Genomic DNA, 10000 nt, shown 5'->3' with positions numbered 1-10000 from the left:
ATTTTCGCTTCCATGAGTCGAACATTGAAAATTTTAAACCTATCCAATTTAAATGTGGTGCCACGAATTTTGAGTTAACCATATCAAAATTTATTATTTTATATCTATAATGTAAATAGGAATTCGAAAAACTCTTCAACGACCTATAGTTTTAAAATATAGGAAACGCCGATACGAAAATTCAAACAAAAGAAAATCTGCGTTCTTCATTAGTTTTTTCATGGTTGTACGTGAAATTTTATTACCAATGTTGTAACCGAAATACTATCTCACCGAATTAACAACATCCGTTCCGTTTCGAAAATTGAAATTTTTTTTGTCATGATTTCAACTATAAGAAAAAAAATATAAAACCTGACTTTTTAAATATTTCGACCAAATATAAAGGGATCGTCGTTTTTACAATATGACCGGTGATTTTGTGGCAGATTTTAATTTTTTAAAAATTAAAATTAGCATTAACCAAATTACAGATATACGATTTATTAAGAACAAGGAAACTAAACGTATCCCGAACTTTTTTTTTAACTCTACTTTTCTCATTTTACATTTTGAATTATCATTGACAAAAAAATTCGACATCAAAATTGTTGACTGCAAAAAGTTAAAAAAAACAACATAATTTCCGTTGCTAGGAGTCAAACCTGAAATTTTTTCACCATATCCAGTTTATATGTGCTACAAAGGATTTTGTTTTAATCTAATGCAAACTTATTTTTTAATATCTATAATCTAAATACGAATTCGAAAAATTATTCAATAACCTATATTAAAAAAAATAGAAAATCCCGGTACGAAATTCAAATTAAAGAAAATTTGTGTTCTGCATTAATTTTTTCATGGTTGTACGAGAAATTTTACTATCAACGCTGTAACCGAAATTTCATCTCACCGAATTAACAACATCCGTCATGTTTCGAAAATTAAAAATTTTGTTGTCGTAGTTTCATATGCAAGAAAAAAAAACAGCAAACCTGATTTTTTACATATTTCGACCAAATATAAAGGAATCGCCATCTTTACAATGTAACCGATGATTTCGTGGCTGATTTGTAACTTTTATAAATTAAAATAACCTTTAATCAAAATACAGACGTACGCCTTATCAAGAACGAGGAAACTAAACGTATCCCGAACTTTTTTTTTATATCTGCTATCTGATTTTAACTTTTGAATTATCATTGACGAAAAAATTCGACATCAAAATTGATACAAAAATTATTTTATATCAAAATTGAGTTAACCATTTCCAAACTTATTATTTTATATCTATAATGTAAATACGAATTCGAAAAACTCTTTTAAAACCTATAGTTTAAAAATATAGAAAATGCCGATACAAAAATTCAAATAAAAGAAAATCTGCGTTCGTCATTAGTTTTTTAATGGTTGTACGTGAAATTTTATTACCAACGCTGTAACCGAAATATCATCTCACCGAATTAACATCCGTTCCGTTTCGAAAATTGAAAATTTTTTTGTCATGATTTCAACTGGAAGAAAAAAAATAGAAAATCTGACTTTTTAAATATTTCGACCAAATATAAGGGGATCGCTGTTTTTACATTATGACTAATGATTTTGTGTCTGATTCCTAATTTTTTTAAAATTAAAATTAGCAGTAATAAAACTACAGATATACGACTTATCATGACTGAGGAAACGAAACGTATCCCAAACATCTTTTATATCTCTATTTTATAATTTTAACTTTTGAATTATAATTGAAATAAAATTCAAAAATAAAATTGTTGACCACAGAAAATTTAAAAAGTTGACATAATTTCTGCTTTCAAGAGTTGAACCTTGAAAATTTTCAACCTATCCAATTTAAATGTGCTACCACAAATTTTGAGTTAACCATATCCAAATTTATTATTTTATATCTATAATGTAAAATTCTAATTCGATTAACAAAAGGATTAATGGTGACCTACTCCTATTTTTGAGGGGATAGACGATGATTCAAAGACCAAAATGGCGACTATGTCTAATCTGTAGTCACGCACCAATTTCGGGGACGAAATTGTTCTAAGGGGGATAGATTGTAACAACCCTGATTTTTAGTAAGTAAAAATTTTGTTAAAAATTTGAATTTTTATTTGAATTACTTGGATTGCTTTTGGAACCCCTTTTAATTCCTAAAAATCCGTCATAATTAGAATTTTAGCTTTTTAAAATTATATTTCTTGGCTGGAGATTCTACTTGGCAAGTATATTTAGATTCTAACCAATTGTTAGAAGGACCTAACTACCAATTCATCTAGTTACTTTCTCCTAACCCTTGATGAGCCTTTTGAACCTCCTTGAACCTTTTGAACCTTTCAAACCCTAGCGGAACCCTTTGGACTATTACCCATTGGGAAATAAATGTTAGGGTAATCTTTGTCCATTGGACAATAGGCCTTTCATTAGAATATTTGATTAGTACAAAGATATAGTATTATATTGGTGTATTTTTCCATGTGCAAAGGACAAATATGCATTGTTTATTAGATATCTTTTCCCCCATTATCCATTGGTTATTAACCGCTAGGGAAACAATTGCCCATTGGATAATAGCACTAATCTTCCAACAAGGTACAAGGTTTTTATTAAATAATCAAGTTTTGGATTTCCCGTGCGATTTTATGCATTATAGTATTTGGGTAAATCTAATCCCTAGATTTCTAAAGTACTTTAATAATACTTAAGTACTAGTACTTTTTGTATTAAAATAATAAGGGAATCCTAGCCTTATATTTTATTAGATACTTGGTACTTATTTATATATTTAAATATATGGACATGTGTACTTGTGTATCATATTATATAAAAGCCTAGATTTCCTAAAGTACATAATCCATTAGTTTAATGGAACATGTGCCTAATTGGAATTCTTTAGTGGGATATTGGATTTGAAAATCTAGTACTTTGTACCCCTAGCCATACTTATATATATATATATATATATATATGTACTTTATTGCCCTAAGATTTCCTAAAGTACATAATCGAATATTTTAATTGGAGACATGTGCTTATTTGATTATTTTAATGGGAATTTTGATCTTCTAAATTTTTTATTGGATTTGAAAATCTACCTAGATCTTCTAGGTACAAATATGTCATTATATTTATATGTACATAGTACACTAATATAATATTACATCAAGAACATGTGCATAATTGATTATTTTAATAAGAAAATCTTAATACTTGAAATCTATTAGATTTAATGGTACCTTAAGTATATATATATATATCTATGTGTGTGTGTGTACTAGCAAGAGAGAGAGAGAGAGAGAGAGAGAGAAAGGAGAGCCGAGAGAGAGAGAGGGGAGGAGAGAGAGTTGGCCGAGAGAGGGGAGAGAGAGAGAGAGAGAAAGAGAGAGAGAGAGAGAGAGAGGAAAAGAAAGAAAGATTGGGTTGTACCATGCTTTGATCACCATGATCTTCTTACATCTTTTCAAATCCTTGGGTGTATCTTCTTCCTAGCCAAAATCTATCCTCTTATTATCCTTCTATGTTTATTTAAAGACCAAATCTTGTACAACCCCTCCTTTCCTCCACCAAATCTTCCAAAATCAAATCCAAAGTACCAAAATCTAGCCATGCAAGCCTAAGAACTAGGTCTTGATCTTTCAAAGGAGGCATGACAAGTTGAATAAAAAAAGAGAAAACCCAAGATATATAGAGAGAGAGAGGGGCCGGCCATGAGAAGAGAGAGAGGGAGAAATTTGGCTATAAATAGGACCCTTGTCCAAGCATTCAACTCACATCTTCACCTAGCAACTTCTCTCTCTAGAAAAACTTGTATTCTTCCTTTGTTCTTGCTAAGTTCTTCTAGTGTTCTTCAAGAAACTCATCCAAGGCCGCCATTAAACCGCCACCCGACCACCCTCTCGATCCAAAAGAAGTAGTAGTAGTAGTAGTAGTCAAGATCTAGTTTCAAGAGAAACCTTTCTCTTTCGAAACTACCATAAGCATTCCGTAGGAAGTTACTCTGCTCGATCACCGACGTACTTTCCGTAGCCGCCCTACCGCCAAGAAGTAAGGTAGAGTCCCTCGTCCATTAAACCCAAGTACAGTGTAGAACCATACGTTGAGAAATAGGATGTCCCTACTTTTTAGTTCAAAGTATAACTTGAAGTATTTTTAAAGAAGATAAGGTTATCTATCGTTTATTATGTTAAATGATGGTTAACAAACTCGTTTTGCTAATGGTGGTATGAACATATTGAATTATTGACTTTTGCTTCAATAAACATATGTTATTTTGAATTTCCCATAAAGGAAGAAAGAACGGTTTTCGAAAGATAAAGACTTATCGTTGATAGAAGTATTCGTATTTTGATCGTTAGGATGGTTATGAGCATGATTACTAATATAGAATTGGATGATCTTGCTAGTTGAGTTTTAAGATTTCAAGGAATGATTTATGTATACGTGAAAAGTCCTACCGCGGAGTCTATGCATGAGAACGAGACACGGAAATCAAGAAAGTAGAAACATGATGCCTAGGGTTTGTTAATGACAAGGTGTGTTTTGAAAAAAAGAAAAAGTTTTGAAACCCTAATGTGCCCGGACTTGCCCATTGTGGGAATGTGTGTGTGTGTTCCAATGGGAATCCAAGAAAAGCAGAACCATTGTGAGGTTGTGTGTGTTCCAATGGAGATCCGGAAAAGCGGAAACCATTGTGAGGTTGTGTGTGTTCCAATGGAGATTCGGGAAAAGCGGAACCATTGTGAGGTTGTGTGTGTTCTAATGGGAATCCGGGAAAAGCGAAACCATTGTGAGGTTGTGTGTGTTCCAATGAGGTTGTGTGTGTTCCAATGGGAATCCGGGAAAAGCGGAACCATTGTGAGGTTGTGTGTGTTCCAATGGGAATCCGAGAAAAGCGGAACCATTGTGAGGTTGTGTGCGTTCCCATGGGAACCCGGAGCAGCGGAACCATGGTGAGGAATGGCTTGGTTATCTGCGGAGAGGAGCCAATGCAATTGTGTGCCAATGGAAACCCGGGACGGCGGAACTATTGTAAGGATACTCGGGAACTCGGAACGGCGGAACCGAGGTAGGGTGTGTTAAAAATGATTTTTGAAAATATTGATTTGGTAAGTGATAAATGGAGACACGCTCCACGACGAGTCGCGTAGGAGAAACTCAGAAAACCATAGACACAAACGATAGTTGATTAGCGAATGTGGATGTGTCATTGTGAACTGTTTTGTTAAATATGCATGTATTATGTGGAAATTGTTAGTATTACAATCTACTGCTTGTAAGTTAAGGGTTAGTGGGTATGGGTTACTCTATTGAGCTTTTATAGCTCACGGTGTTACCTTTTGGTGACCCTGACATATTATATTGGTGGCGACGCCGGTATAATGTGTCAGACCTTGTAGATGATCAAGATGAACAGTACACCATGGAGGCTTTTGGAGCTGAGGAGCTGGCTAGGATGGAGGAGTAGGCGGAGCTGTAGTTAGGAACCTTAGTTACCCACCCTTGTGTAATAAAAGTACTCTTGTGAGTATTATGATGTAGTAATGAGCCAGACTCTATTTTGAGGTTTCAATGAAATTGTCTTTTTAACGTATCCAAAATTGGGGGCGTTACAAGAGGCGTCTATTGGGGTGGAGGCTGAGAGCAGAGAAGGGGGATGCCCAGCTTCTAGACTTTTAGGCAAAGTCTCCGGTGGATAGGGTCTAGGAGGAGTAGATGGCGAGGTGCTTCCTACTGTATGTGCTGGGTGCGTCCCTGTTTCCCAACAGGCGCAACCGAGTACATCTTTCTTTCTTGCCAGCGCTCAGGAATATCGAGGAAATTGCCTGTTTTGACTGGGGTGGCGCGGCTTTGGGGGCGTGCTATGCCTTCATGGGGTCTCTTTCTCGAGGAGCAGGGAAGAGCCTCGGCGGCTATTGGCGAGTTTGGGAGGTATAGTTCAAAACCCTGCTTTTCCTTTTATTTAGCCCTTCACCATTCTTGGTATATACTGTGCTAACTTTTGACGCTTTGAATTTTGCAGCTTTGGACATATGAGGTACTGGACATGTGCCCTCCCACGAAGTCATGTCTTGACGACACGATACTTCCTCGGGCCCTTCGTTGGTCGAAGGAGTATCGAAGAGTAAAGAAAGGGAAAGGTGACCTGAACACCTACCAGCTGTACCTGGACAAGCTGCGTCCTGATCAGGTATCCGTGCTTTTTAGACTTCTCGATTCTCGTTACCCATGCATTTTTATTGAATTGACCTCCTGACGTATGCTTTTAATTGCAGATATACTGGCACATCTGGGATCGCTTTGAGGTTTCATTTATGGCCCGCAGCCGGGAGGTGACGAGAGGGAGGGTGCTTTTGGAGTCCCCTTACGGCTGGCAGTGGTACCTGGGCGACTGGGTATCACGTCAGTCGCTAAGGCTGGACGCTTTCTTAGTCCCTGGACCGCTCCCTCCTCTTATGCTGACGTGAGTATACGCTGGAGGAGGTTGAGCGGTTCACGCAGTCGGATCCTCAGCTAGAGCCATTGTTCCAGGTTGGCGCCGCCTACGCAGAGTACCAGGCTCAATATCTCATGCAGAGTTTTGGGATTCATGCTGCCTGGGAGGCGCGACGGTAGGTGCGAGGCCATAGAGGTGGTAGGAGAGGTAGGGGAGGAAGAAGAGGAGATGGAAGAAAAGGAGGTGAGGGCTCCTGTAGTGGCGGTGCAGATCGGAGTGGGGCTGGATTGCCCATTCTTTCTTGGACGGTGGACGTGGTGACCGCTCAAGGAATCCCTGGCCTGGTGGATGTCCTGCGTCCTACAGTCGAACCTTCAGAGTTCCATGCTCAGGTGTGACATGCTTCCATTTGTGAATGTACTATTGTTGCTGCCCATTCTAATCATGCCTTTCATCGCGCAGGTGACTCCGAAGTACGTTAGAGAGATGGCGACGGCCATGATGGGCTTGGAGCAACTTGTGCGGCAATATGCCATGGGCCACTCCCCATCGGGACTGACTCGCGCTGGAGGGACGATGGTAAACCCTTAAATCTTAGTCGTTTGCCATTACCCTTACTCATGATTATGATGCGAATGCTATATGAATGTTGTGCTATTGCAGGCTAGAGGAGGGGCTGCTCAAGGACTACACAGGAAGTCTGTTCGCATGCCTATGCAACAGGCTTCCTCTGCTGGCTCTCGGGAGGAGCGTCCATTGAAGAGACAGCGACACTCTGGCGGCACCGAGGAGGAGCCTATTACCGTTTCAGATGAGACCGAGGAGCCTAAAGACATTGATCTGGAGGATACCTCCAGCAGTACCGTTCCCAGGGTGACTCACACTCAAGAGGTTGTCAGCTCCGAGGCAGAGGAGGAGGTCTTTAAGGAGGACGAGGAGGAGGGTGAGGACAAAGATGAGGATGAGGACTGAGGACTGAGTTTTCTCTTTTTTGCTTTTTGTCTTTTGACGGAACCTGCGTGCTTCCCTTTGTAGGGTACCTATTTACCCTTGGTAGATAGGATTTTGTGCATCAGGCTTGCAAGCCTTATTTTACTTATGTACTTCCACTCATGGATGCCCGGGAATTCTTGCATAGAAATCGTTCTTTTAATGTCCTTATCATTCAATCTCTTTTATTGCTGCTGTTCAATGAGAATGGAATAACTAAGACACTCACCAAAATGTACAACTAGCCATAGATCATAAAAATGAGTCCAATGTGTGGTGTACAACGGGAAATATATTGACAAAGGAATAGAAACCAAAGGAATAGTCAAACGAATTTTTGAAATTGACGCTACATATGAGAATTTACACAAATGCCCTTGTTGTGTGCTCATCATGACTACATATGAGAATAGCAATTCTCGAAGCTTAATATACGACTTGGAAGTTCAACCTTATGCTTGGGATGCACTCGAAAACTAAGAAAGCGTTGACTTCAAAGGGTTTACTTCAAATTTTGACCTAGGGTGGGAGCTGGAACTCGGACCAAGTCACTTTTGACCAATATGATCTGCGTGACTCGAGAAAGTGACTTGAAACGCGATTTGATGCCTTGACACAACTCAAGAATGAGATTATATCGACTTTTTGTACCACGACCTTGACTCTTGGGAGTTGACTCGAAACAAAACATCCTTGAAGTCCCAAATACTTGTCGGAGTGTGTCACTACAAGAAATTGTGTTGTTTGCGACCAACAAGAAGGTTGCAAAAAGTCATCATTTTGGTCGCAAATTGATACAGCGACCAAAAAGTGTGGTCACCAAGCTTGTCGCAACAAGCTAGTCGTATTTGGTATTTCTTGACCAAACTTCGATGTGGTCGCAATATGTTCCACCTTAGGCGACCACATGGATCCAGTCACAATAAGGTTATAATTTTGTGACCAACCGCTGGTCGCAAAAAGTGTGGTCACCAAGCTTGTCGCAACAAGCTAGTCGTATTTGGTATTTCTTGACCAAACTTCGATGTGGTCGCAATATGTTCCACCTTAGGCGACCACATGGATCCAGTCACAATAAGGTTATAATTTTGTGACCAACCGCTGGTCGCAAAAAGAAGTAAAATCTGGCCGCCAAATACAAGCTCTGGTCACAAAAAAGGTCCATTAGACTTCAGAAAAACATGTTTTGGAGACTTAAACGCGGGTCACGGAATATATTTTCTTTTGTCGCAAAACAGATCCTTGGACTTCACATCTACCTGTTTTGACAACTAGAGAGTATGGCCGCAAAAAAATTTTTTTTTTTAACGATGGATTGCATTGGTCACAAAATTAATTTTGCTGCACTTTTTTTTTTACGATGGATTGTGTTGGTCAAAAAATTAATTCTGCTATAAATATCTTTTGTAAGTACAACTAGCTTGTATTTTAAAAATACCGTAGTCCCAATATACACCATTAACAATAAAATCCTTGACAACATTAATAACCACATAATATATATATATAGTGTTTCTCAAAAGCAACAAACAGTCATTAACAATCCCCAAAAACAACAAATTCCACGACATACTTGTTTTTCAATATGTGTTTAGTAACACCACATCCAAAACTATAAATACTAGGTAAAATCCATGATAAAGTAGCAAAAAGTGGACTTCATACTCCAAGCTGTAACCAAATCCAAGTTAGTTCTGAACAACTACAAAAAGTGACTCCATGCTCCATTCTGCCAAAAAGTGATTTCATAGTTCATCTGCAAAGTTCAAAACGTGGTTAGAGTACAAAATGGTTAAAGTCAATTGGAGTTGCAAGGTAATAAAAGTAGCAAGCCACTTTTGAAGGAACCCAAATGCAGTGATAGTCCAATGTCATAATATTATCCACGAAATGCCATAAGTTCAATATCATCATAGGTTGAATTCATATTCTAGGGAATCCAAAAGCATGCAACACTTCAAAAATTGCATAAATATCAATCCTATAAGTGTGGAAATGATTATATGCATGCAGCAAAGAGTATTCACAATTATCCAATGAGTATCAGTACCAGAAATGGGCACACTACAAATATTAATCACCCTTGAAGTAATTTTGGACTAAATAACCTATTATTTAGGATATACCAAAATGCAGAGAAAAGCACAGTATTAAACATATTTTGTTCTTAACATGTTTCAATAGTATCCCTAGTGTCTGAGTAGGAAAACATAATAGAAAAATTAGATGCATATTTAGTCATGCTAGACACGTTTCAGAGAGTGTCGTGACATGGACACGTGATGGTCGACGCGCCCGTGCTTCTTAGACAGGTTAGGGAAGACGATGACGTGGACAGAAGAGGTAATGACATGGATGCTAGCAAGGACCAACCAAAAGAGGACATCGCAGATGCTGAATATGATGTGGAGCATGAGGTGGAACATGGGGTGGGAATTAATGATGATCACATTCAAAGGCCCAAGGCAAGCCACCTGTGGAAAGCACTTCCCAATATAGAAACAAGCATGGCAGCAGCAACAGTTATTACACCAGTTGAGAATAGCCAAAATTCTCTTCTACCAAAGTCGGTTGATGTAATAGCCCCAA

This window comes from Rhododendron vialii, chromosome 9a, assembly GCF_030253575.1.
Source record: "Rhododendron vialii isolate Sample 1 chromosome 9a, ASM3025357v1".
Lineage (NCBI taxonomy): Eukaryota > Viridiplantae > Streptophyta > Magnoliopsida > Ericales > Ericaceae > Rhododendron > Rhododendron vialii.
Note: the sequence above shows the minus strand (reverse complement) of the source record.